The 11,671-nt window shown below is 35.6% G+C and overlaps 1 long non-coding RNA gene across 1 annotated transcript; it reads right to left on the minus strand.

Annotated features, from left to right (window-relative positions):
- Positions 1 to 337: 337 nt before the first annotated feature.
- LOC143232638 (uncharacterized) lies at positions 338 to 6,383 on the minus strand. The gene is made up of 2 exons (XR_013017639.1): positions 6,105 to 6,383; positions 338 to 1,057 (listed from the first exon to the last, which is right to left on the minus strand). It is a non-coding gene; the product is annotated as an uncharacterized LOC143232638 (long non-coding RNA).
- Between the last annotated feature and the right edge of the window lie 5,288 nt (positions 6,384 to 11,671).

Consider the following 11,671-nt stretch of genomic DNA (forward strand, 5'->3'; position numbering starts at 1 on the left):
GAGTTGTTTTATAGTATCTATAAAAAACAAAACAACAACATCCCATACCACTTTAAGCTTTGATGTTATGCTTATAATGCTAACAAACATCTCATCAGGGTCCTAGCAACATAAGAACTGGTAACTACAATTTTCTCTCCACATGTAAAATCTAGGTGATATTCACCCAATCATATAAAGCATTTTGAATTGTATGTAATTCTCACAACACAATAACAGTTTTAAACAAATGTGTTCTTTCATTTTATACTTAAAATAATTACTAAAAGTACTCTATTTCTTATCTCACAATAAGGCACAGAGCCTTCTAGAATGAAATTTCAGTCATCACAAGACATTTGATAGTTTCGTTTTTAATAGGAGCTCAATAACACAAACAATGGATGTGGATGGGTGAACTAATGTACCTGTCTTTCTCCTCTTATGCTCCAAAAGTGCTCTTTTTCCCCATTATAAAACACTGTCCATAATTAGACCTTGCCTGCTGTGAGCTTGGAAATACAAATGTCAGCTTTAAAAATAATTGACACATATACACATACTAAATGTTGATATACAAAAAAACTGCTGTTCAATTTTACATTTTAAAAGGGTTTGTAAGACTGACTGAAAAGAATAAGAGATCTACATCGATCAACCCATATGGAGTAGAGGAAATCCAAAGCCTTCTGTAACCACTCCCTCATAAACGATTTTGCATCAGATTGCTTAAAAAGTAAGACCCCATTTTATTGATCCCCTGCCTTTATAATGTCCTCCAGATGTTACTGTAGGAGCTTCACTATGTATGTTTAGCTCACTTCAAGAAATTTAATGTTTCAAAAAAAAAGGAAATGGACAAACGTGTACGTGCTGTGGAGTGACTGACACCTCTACCCCCATAGTTTCACCTCCACTGTTTATGTTTATTGGTACTTTTCCTTCTGATGGACAGATTCTTCCTTCACAGGTTTCTTCACATTAATCTTGTTCAGCCTCACTGACATAACGACAAGGAGCTGGAAAGTTGAACTTGAAGGCCATTCACACAGTGAAAAAGGCTTAAAATCTTATAGTTCTGTAAAGAAGAAAAATACAGTTTTGTTCACACTAAATCTTGTTCTGAACAAAAATCTCAATTTTGTCCCAATTTTTATTTAACATTTTAACTAATTCCTGTGCAATCAAGATTCAAGTCATGTAAAATTTGCACAAGTTTTTCTTTTCCAGTTAAATATAGAATTATAAGAAAGTTAACTGTTTAACAAGTTTTACTGCTATTCATTTAATGTTCCTATAAAAATTACCTTTGAGAAAAAACAGAATAGTATTCAGTATAAATCTTTATAAAGTTCTTAAATAGAAACACTTGAAGTAGGCACTTCTTCATGTGCAGCAAGCAATATGTAGACTAAATTACGAACTACAATACCCATACAGTAAGACAGTACAAACAATTCATGAGGTAAAAAAACAGCAAAAGCACAATGTGAAATTATTAAAACAATATAAATATAATAAAAAGAATAGCAAACAAAAACATTATCACAGGCAACATTTAAAGAAAATATTAAGAAAGTGAGAGATACCAGTACAGCATTATAGGCAAAAGACCCTGGAAACATTTCAAAGAAAAATATAGTAGCACTCTTACTGTTTTGTAAGAAAATATTAAAACTCCAACAATCTTAGTAAACAGTATAATTTTGTAAAGTTCATTATAACACACTATTTCTTACATCTGGGATACAGCAATAACCTGTTTTGCTTTCGTACTCAAGTTCAAATTCACTCCTCCACAACAACCAACAGTTAAACACACTCACAAGAAACAACAGAGTTCTAAATATTAATATGGATAATACCCCATACCATTTTTAACAAATGACTTGAAGGTCACCATTTATCAAGCCTGCTCATTCTACATAAAAATGTATGGCAAACCTATTTAGTAAAAACATACAATTCTGGTCAAAACAATGTTAAACAGAAATAAAACTAACTTAAACCTAAAGTTAAGAGTTTATGTATGTGTTAAAATTTTTATGTTCATTATAACTTAAATAAGATGATTTGTTTAGGTCACTTCAAGTTTAAAATATGTCACGTAAGACAATATTACTATAACTGTACATTTATGTGTGTCAAGTTATTGTTATAACATTGTTGTAAATATCTGATGAACGTTTTACACACAATTTGTTTGTGTATAGGTAAATGAAAATAAATAGATAACCATAATACAGTTGATTTTAAATTTTAAACTACATACATGTCTGTCTTGGAATTTTATTTTTAAAGTTATGCAGTCTGAACGACATAATCACGAGCAAAATACTGTACACAGTAGTGTATGTAGTCATTACAAGTTATGAAAAGGTATATAAGTGGTTGTTATGTATACAGTAAATTTAGAATAACTACACATTGTGTATACAGTCAAATTAAAACAATTCACTTTGCACTCATCCATATATATTTCAAAACTGTGGAATATTACATACTGTTGGCTGCAACTAGGTAAGCTACATACTAATCAAAACTACCCGAATGTACACTATAAATTATGCATATCATAAAAATGATAACATCTTAGCTAACAGACTGTTATCAAATTTAATTTTCTACATGACAAAGAAAAGGAATAGAAAATATGGTACAAGTATCTTGCTGTTCCTGATTCAAATTTAGAAAAAGGTAAATAACTAATATATGACTCTTAGTATTAGTACTACATTACTTGAGACAGATGTGCCAGTACAAATTTATAATGATTCTTGGATGTTTTCCATTGTTCTTTTAACCTGAGATTATTTCTCTTAGACACAAATTTATTCTTGCTTAACGTGGGCAATATAGCTTACCTTCATCAAACTTTAATTTAAAAAAAATACAACTAAATCATGCTCCAAGCATGTACAAGTTCCACAAGCACTGCTGCTAGCAATCATATAAATCTGACCATATCCATTCCCTCTCTTTCGTTGATCACTCATCAAATCAGATTACAAGTATTCAGAGAAGTAGCTTCTACATCTTACAACAATAAAGTTTCACATATAGAAGGAAGTATAAAGTACAATACAACTATTTCATGAAACAATGGATATGACTCTTTGAATGTTAACCCATTCATAGATATCCCTCTTTGTGTAACACTGAAGAGAGAGTCTGCATGATATATTTCAACTAATGATACGCTATGACTAGTCAGTAACAATTTAGTGATCAGCTTTCATTATGCTCTAAATGCCACATGCAATGTGTAGAAATTCACACACCTATATGTGGTGCATTAATACAAGAGTATTATGATGTTGAACAACCAAGTTACTGCTATTATGTACCCTTCTTTATTGTTGACATGATTTTGTTGTTATTTACCAAAACCAAATTTTGTATGTCTGCAGCATTATTGCCCTTGCAAAAGATGCAATTAGAAAGCTTTCATGTCCAAAGCACACCACTCTTTCATGCATGTTTTCCATAAACCATACAGTATATGAAGACAGTGCTTTCACTATCCATGTTACAACAGTGTAATAGCATATATAATCTTCAAGTATTGCTTCTGGTGGCTTGAATGTTATTTATCATTTTATACTAGTGTTTGTATTTGTTTCATTCTACACCTTCTTAACCCTATTACTATGTGTAGGGGTCAGGGGATGTTATCACATTTGTAGATTTACATTCAAAATTTTATTGTACCATTATTTTATGAATATATGTAGTAGCATGTAATTCAAATGTAATAGTACACAATAATTAATTAATTTAAAAATAAATATTAAAACAAATTCCTAAATATCAAATTTTGTTTGTCATATACTATACTACATGCTTCTTTATTTAAATTGTATTTCTGATGTCCAAAGGCAAAGTTTATACTTTTTCACAAATAGAAATTTAAATTAACAAATTTTGACAAGCTAGAATATAAAATAAAAAAATCTCCTTTCTTATCTATTTTCTGAAATATTACTATATTTAGAAAATCAAAAAGTTAATTCTGTCTATTTCTTTGGTTTTTGGAAATGATTGTTTACACATTCTTACTTTGTTCTATGAAATGTTTATAACCAATTGAAAGCTCAGAATTTTTACCTACATGGTATTTTAGGTTTGAAAAGTGTCTTCATGGGTAGATCCATTTTTTTGTTGTTGTAGACTCACAAGGAAAGGTGAGATGAATGATGTTTAAAAATATTTTTAGACATAAATACATTTTATTAATAAGAATTATTAATTACACTAGAAATCTGTGGTGCTTAAATATAACCTATGATGTTCTTTATATCAATATGTGTATATAAAACAAGAAAAATATTTTACATACTTCAGTTGTAAAATGTGACAAGGCTTAGCAGACTGTGGAAAGTAAGTACACATTCATTGAGAAGGAAACATCATTGTTTTTCTGTATTTCTTTACTTAATGTTCTGTGCTCTATGATAAGTAATTGATATTTCAAGATTTATTTGTAGAGAGTAATAATAATAAAATGTATATATATAAATATACATAAAGTGTACTGTATTACAACTGAAATGTGATTGTATTCTACAAAATACTGGTCCTCAACAAAGTTATGTCATCAATATCATATATATCATTCTCAGCAGTTTTCAGTTCATTTCTGTGTGCTTGTACATCATAATGATTTAAAGATTTATAAAAAGAATCCAGTTTATGATTAACATTGTAATTGTGTCTATTGAGGTTCACACAAATAGTGGTTGTTACTGTTTTAGTTACTGATGAAGTCATGATCAGAAAATTATTTTTGGGAGCAGTTTGGTCGTACATAAGTAGTTTAATATTTCACTGCATGTAGTAGGTCTGCAGCAGCCATTCCAGATGTATGATAAATTTTAATTGTATTTTTCATAAATTGGTTTTGATTCATAGTTTTTACACTAAACATTTTTTAATCTTTTTGCTTATTTTATTTAGTATGTTACATTTTCTGTTGTTACATACTTTTTTAAATGGAGTTAAAGTATCTATGTAAATCAGATGCAAGTCTTATATGAATACTGATCTTTTATTATAGGCAAACGTTATAAGCTGTATCTATTGTGCTGTAACACTTGTATTTTTATTGTCATGTCATCCTGAAGTGAGACTATTTTACATCATTACAATAATTAGTACTTCCTTACTATGAAATGGACTGTAGTACAGTGCACAAGGTTCAGAGTTAGAATTAACAGTGTGGAATATGTATTAAAGTTATTGATTTCATCTCTATCTACACATCTTATTGTTCAATTCTCCATGAGCCTGTTGTAGTCCTAAGAAACCTATAAGACAATAGTTGGATGGAGACTTAGTTTTAATGTTTGAGTAATGATTATTTTGGTGATTGCACAATGATATTAGGTGGGATTTCTTATTGTTCATGTTTGAAACAATTCTGTGCAAAACATTTAGGGATTTGTATTTTGCAGCTACTTATAACTGTGTGACAGGCATTACTGTACTTGAATACCACACATTAATGTCAATCTGAGGCTTAGTTTAATAAACTGAGTGCTGGCTCAACTAGTGTGCTTTCTAAAGAGAATAAACCATGGTTACAAGAAAATTTAATTTCAATGATTAGCCAAATGTCTCCTCATCTGATTAGTGACATGCATGAATGGATTAAGGAGATTCCAACTATCCCTTTATCTACTATCTAGCAAAACCACAGCCAAGGGAACTGGCTTGGAGAAATCAGCATAACCAGTCAAAAGTTCACAGTTCCTCCTGCACAATTTCTCAGGCTTTGCACAGTGTATTCACAAGTAAACTTGTCTTTTTGTTGTTGTTGTTATAGTTTATGAAGAAAGGGTGATGTTCAAAAGATTTTGTTTTTAGACCAGATACAGTGTACTTAATAAAAATGATTAATACAATGGAATTTTATAGTATGGATAAAATAACTTATGATTTTGTATTATTTAAAAATGGTTACATAAAAAAAAACATACTTTACATACTCCTTTTGGAAGTTTGAAATTGAGGTGGTGAAAATACACATTCTGATACCACATGTCTACTGAATGGCATAATATCATAACATTCATTTCAATTTCTATCACTCAATGATGAAAGCTGGATAAGAATAATTTACTTACCACAAAATTTTTCATTAAACATTTTCTTCAAAACACTAATTTCAAATCAGGTGGTTAAGGCACTCAACTCGTAACCCGTGGGTTAAGGGATTGAATCCTCGTCACAACAAACATGCTGGCCCTTTGAACTGTGGGGGTGTTAAATGTGATGCTCAATTCCACCATTCACTGGTAAATGAGAAGCCCAAGAGTTGGTGGTGAGTGGTGATGACTAACTGCCTTCCCTCTAGTCTCACATTACTAAATTAGGGAAGTCTAGCACAGATAGCCCTCGTAAAGCTTTGCTGGAAATTCAAAACAAATTAGTTTGGTTTTAAATTGGAAATTATAATTCAAATTTTAGTATTGTATATTAGTTAAATTTTTAATTTAAAAGTAAATATTAAAAAAAAAAAAACAATTTCTAAATATCAGTTTTTATGCATTTTATAATGTGCTCAAATAAGAGTTTGTGATGTCCAAATACCAAAGACTATAGTTTCTTATAAGTTAGAAGCTCAAATAGCTCAAATTACTGATGTTGAGAAGTTATAATATGGAAAATTGAATCTCCCATCTTTTCTGCTTGCTGCATTTACTGAATTAGTCTCAGTGCCCCTACCTAGCTCTTGACATTTTTGGAAGCACTTGCTTATGTACACTTACTTTTGAATATGACTCAAACAGAGCTAAGTTACAGTTTTATAAATTATAGTGCAATTCTAAGGTACTGATATAGTAATTTATGATTTTTTGTTATTGTGAAATGTACACATGCTAAATTTAAAATATTTTGTTTCACATCTTACTGTAAAATTTTATGAGACTTGATATTCAGTACTAAGTCAAGCCCCAAATGAGTAAAAAAGTTCAAAACTAGAAAATATTATTGTTTACTCTACTTCTTTATTTACTGTTCTGTATTTTAAGATAAATCAAATTTAAGAACTTTTTATAACTTATAACTCAGTTGTGACTATTTTACAAAATACTAGTTTACACAAATACAGCCAATACAGGTCACTTTGTACAGACTGTAAACTATGAGAGTAAACATTTACTATAACTTCATGGTTGAGTAATTACTGTAACGTTGCTCATCAGACTGCTATAATTTTATATTTCACTACTTTGATATGATGATCTCTTTATCACATCAACAAAGTGACACAAAAATTACGTCATAGTGAAACAGGAATGATGTAACTAATTAAGACTTGAGATACTTCCTCAGGCAATGTTTTATATTTCATACTTGTGAAGAATATCCAAGTTTTAACTAAAGAAAATACTTCATAACATTAATCATTAAGTTTACCATAGATAGTTACAAAAATGACTGGTCCACTGCCTATAACTATTATTTATAAAGACATGTTCTAGCAAATATTTAAAAGTAAAAATTAAAGATCAAAATAAAATGGCTTGTTTCACATGAAAAGTCAATGTAAGTATTAGCATGATAAAGAGTAATATCATAATCTGGAATCAAATCACTGATGAATGCAAGCAACTAAAAATAAATTTGTCGAGTGTAAAACAAGTTCTTAAACATGGATCAATAGTTTTTTCGTGTTTAACTTTCATTTTCAGTATTGCTACAGAATTTAGTAAGTTTTGCAGACTGACTCATACAGAAACCACCAAAATTATCAGTTTGTAGACACAAGGATGTTAATCCAGTTTGTTTGTAACAAAAGAAGTTATCTAAGCTGAAACATAGATAGAAACAAGTTTCTTCCAGCAAACTGTTTTAAACTGATCACTTTCTTGGCAAAAGAAACAGACATTTCATAATTATGTTACTGAAGACCCAATCCAGGAACTTCAAACTACTTTTTTCTAGCAAATTACAACTAGTTATATTGTGATTTCACTTTCCTTACAATTCTATAAAAAAGAGATTCTCATTTAACATTTAGACGTGTAGACATAACAAAGAAATAAAACTCAAGACTAGCACTTCCACCACTTCTTACCACCCGTTGCTAGGCACATTTCCCCACTTCTTACAACCTGATGCTAGGGACATTTCCCCCACTTCTTACCACCCGTTGCAAGGGACATTTCCTACACTGTTTACCACCATTGCTAGGGACTTTTCCCCTAGTAGTTACCCCCATTGCTAGGGACATTTCCCCTACTGCTTACCACCCGTTGCTAGGGACATTTCCCTAAGAGCTTACCCCCATTGCTAGGGATATTTCCCTATGAGCTTACCCCTGTTGCTAAAGTCCTTTACCCCACTTATTTCCCCCGTTACTAGGTACATTTACCCCAGTTCATTCCACCGTTGCTAGGGACATTTACCCCACTTCTTATGACCCATTGCTAAAGACATTTCCCCCACTGCTTACCACTCGTTGCTAGGGATCTTTCCCCCTGCTTACCCCCCGTTTCTAGAGACATTTCCCAACCTGTTTACCCTCGTTGCTAGGGACATTTCTTAAGTGCTTACCCCCGTTTCTGGGGACATTTCTGGCACTGCTTACCCCAGTTACTAGAGACATTTCCTACACTCCTTACCCCCCTGCTAGTGACATTTCCGATTCTGATTACCCCGGTTGCTAAGGTCATTTCCCCTAGTGTTTACCCCATTGCTAGGGACATTTTCTCACTGCTTCCCTCCCATTGCTAGGGACATTTCACCCAGTGATTACCTCGTCACTATGGACTTTTTCCCCACTGCTTACCACCCGTTGGTAAAGACATTTCCCCCACTGTTAACCCCAGTTGCTAAAGACATTTCCCCAAGAGCGTACCCCCGTTGCTAGGGTCCTTTCCCTTACTTTTTTCTTCTTTTACTAGGTACATTTCCCCTAGTTCTTACCACCGTTGTTAGGGACATTTCCCCCACTGTTTACCCCAGTTCCTAAGGACATTTCCCTAAGAGCTTACCCCGTTGCTAGGGGCCTTTACCCCACTTCTTTCCCCCGTTACTAGGTACATTTCCCCCACTTCTTACAACCCATGGCTAAAGACATTTCCTACACTGTTTACCACCATTGCTATGGAAAGTTCCCCCATTGTTTACCCCAGTTGCTAAAGACATTTCCCTAAGAGCTTAACCCCGTTGCTAGGGACATTTCCCTATGAGCTTACCCCTGTTGCTAGGGACCTTTACCCCACTTCTTTCCCCGGTTACTAGGTACATTTCCCCCAGTTATTACCACCGTTGATAGGGACATTTCCCCCACTTCTTACCACCCATTGCTATGGACATTTCCCCCACTGCTTACCACTCGTTGCTAGGGACCTTTCCCCCTGCTTACCCCCCGTTTCTAGAGACATTTCCCAACCTGTTTACCCTCGTTGCTAAAAACATTTCTTAAGTGCTTACTCCCGTTTCTGGGGACATTTCTGGCACTGCTTACCCCAGTTACTAGAGACATTTCCTACACTCCTTACCCCCCTGCTAGGAACATTTCCGATTGTGATTACCCCGGTTGCTAGGGACATTTCCCCCACTGTTTACCCCAGTTGCTAGGGACATTTCCCTAAGAGCTTACCCCCATTGCTAGGGGTATTTCCCTATTAGCTTACCCCTGTTGCTAGGGACCTTTACCCCAATTATTTCCCCCGTTACTAGGTACATTTACCGCAGTTCTTTCCACCGTTGCTAGGGACATTTCCCCCACTTCTTATCACCCGTTGCTAGGGACATTTCCTACACTGATTACCACTATTGCTAGGGACAATTCCCCCACTGCTTACCACCCATTGCTAGGGACATTTCCCCCACTGTTTACCCCAGTTGCTAAAGACATTTCCCTAAGAGCTTATCCCCGTTGCTAGGGACATTTCCCTATGAGCTTACCCCTGTTGCGAGGGACCTTTACCCCACTTCTTTCCCTGGTTACTAGGTACATTTCCCCCAGTTATTACCACCGTTGATAGGGACATTTCCCCCACTTCTTAACACCCATTGATATGGACATTTCCAACACTGTTTACCACCAGTGCTAGGGACATTTCCCCTACTGCTTACCCTTTTAGCTAAGGACATTTCCCCTACTGCTTACCCCAGTTGCTAGGGACATTTTGGACACTGCTTACACCAGTTCTTAGGGATTTTTCCCCCACTGCTTACCCCATTGCTAGGGACATTTTCCCTTCTACTTTCCCCCTTGTTAGGGACATTTCCTTCACTGTTTACCACCGTTGAGAGGCACATTCCCCGACTGAATACACCCGGTTGCTAGAGACATTCTCCCCACTGAAAACCCCAGTTCCTAAAACATTTCCCAAGTGCTTACCCCCATTGCAGGGGACATTTCTTACACTGCTTACCCCGGTTACTAGAGACATTTCCTATACTCCTTACCACCGTGCTAGAAACATTTCCCCCACTCTTTACCACCCGTTGCTAGGAACATTTCCTAAACTGATAACCAAAATTGCTATGGACAATTCCCCCAGTAGTTACCCCCGTTGCTAGGGATATTTACCCCACTGCTTACCTCCCATTGCTAGGGACATTTCCCCCAGTGATTATCCCCGTTACTAGGGACTTTTCCCCCAGTGGTTACCCCCATTGCTAGGGACATTTCCCCAACTGCTTACCACCCGTTGTAAGGGACATTTCCTGCACTGTTTACCCCAGTTGTAAAGGACATTAACCAAAGACCTTACCCCTTTGCTAGGGACTTCTATCCCACTTCTCTCCCTAGTTACTAGGTACATTTCCACCAGTTCCTTCCACCGTTGCTAGGGACATTTCCTACACTACCATCATTGCTAGGGACAATTTCCCCAGTAGTTACCCCCTTTGCTAGGGACATTTCCCCCACTGTTTACCCCAGTTGCTAAAGACATTTCCCTAAGAGCTAAACCCAGTAGCTAGGGACATTTCCCTATGAGCTTACCGCCGTTGCTAGGGACCATTACCCCACTTCTTTCCCCGGTTACTAGGTACATTTCCGCCAGTTCTTACCACCGTTGCTAGGGACATTTCCCCCACTGTTTACCCCCGTTGCTAGGGACATTTCGGACACTGCTTACCCCATTTGCTAGGGAAATATCCGACACTCCTTACCCCCATTGCTAGAAACATTTTCCCCACTGCTTACCCCTGTTGCTAGGGATATTTCCCCTATTGCTTCCCTCCCATTGCTATAGACATTTCCCCCAGTGATTACCACCATTAGTAGGGACTTTTCCCCCAGTGGTTACCCCCGTTGCTAGGGACATTTTCCCCACTGCATACCATCCATTGCTAGGGACATTTACCCCACTGTTTACCTCAGTTGCTAAGACATTTCCCAAAGAGCTTACCCCCGTTGCTAGGGACCTTTACCCCACTTCTTTCCCCCGTTACTAGGTACATTTCCCCCAGTTCTTACAACCTGATGCTAGGGACATTTCCACCACTTCTTACCACCCGTTGCAAGGGACATTTCCTACACTGTTTACCACCATTGCTAGGGACCTTTCCCCTAGTAGTTACCCCCATTGCTAGGGACATTTCCCCACTGCTTACCACTCGTTGCTAGAAACCTTTCACCCTGTTTACCCCCCGTTTCTAGAGACATTACTTAAGTGCTAACCCCGTTTATGGGGACATTTCTGGCACTGCTTACCCCAGTTAC

Source organism: Tachypleus tridentatus, chromosome 11, assembly GCF_004210375.1.
Source record: "Tachypleus tridentatus isolate NWPU-2018 chromosome 11, ASM421037v1, whole genome shotgun sequence".
Taxonomy (NCBI): Eukaryota; Metazoa; Arthropoda; class Merostomata; order Xiphosura; family Limulidae; genus Tachypleus; species Tachypleus tridentatus.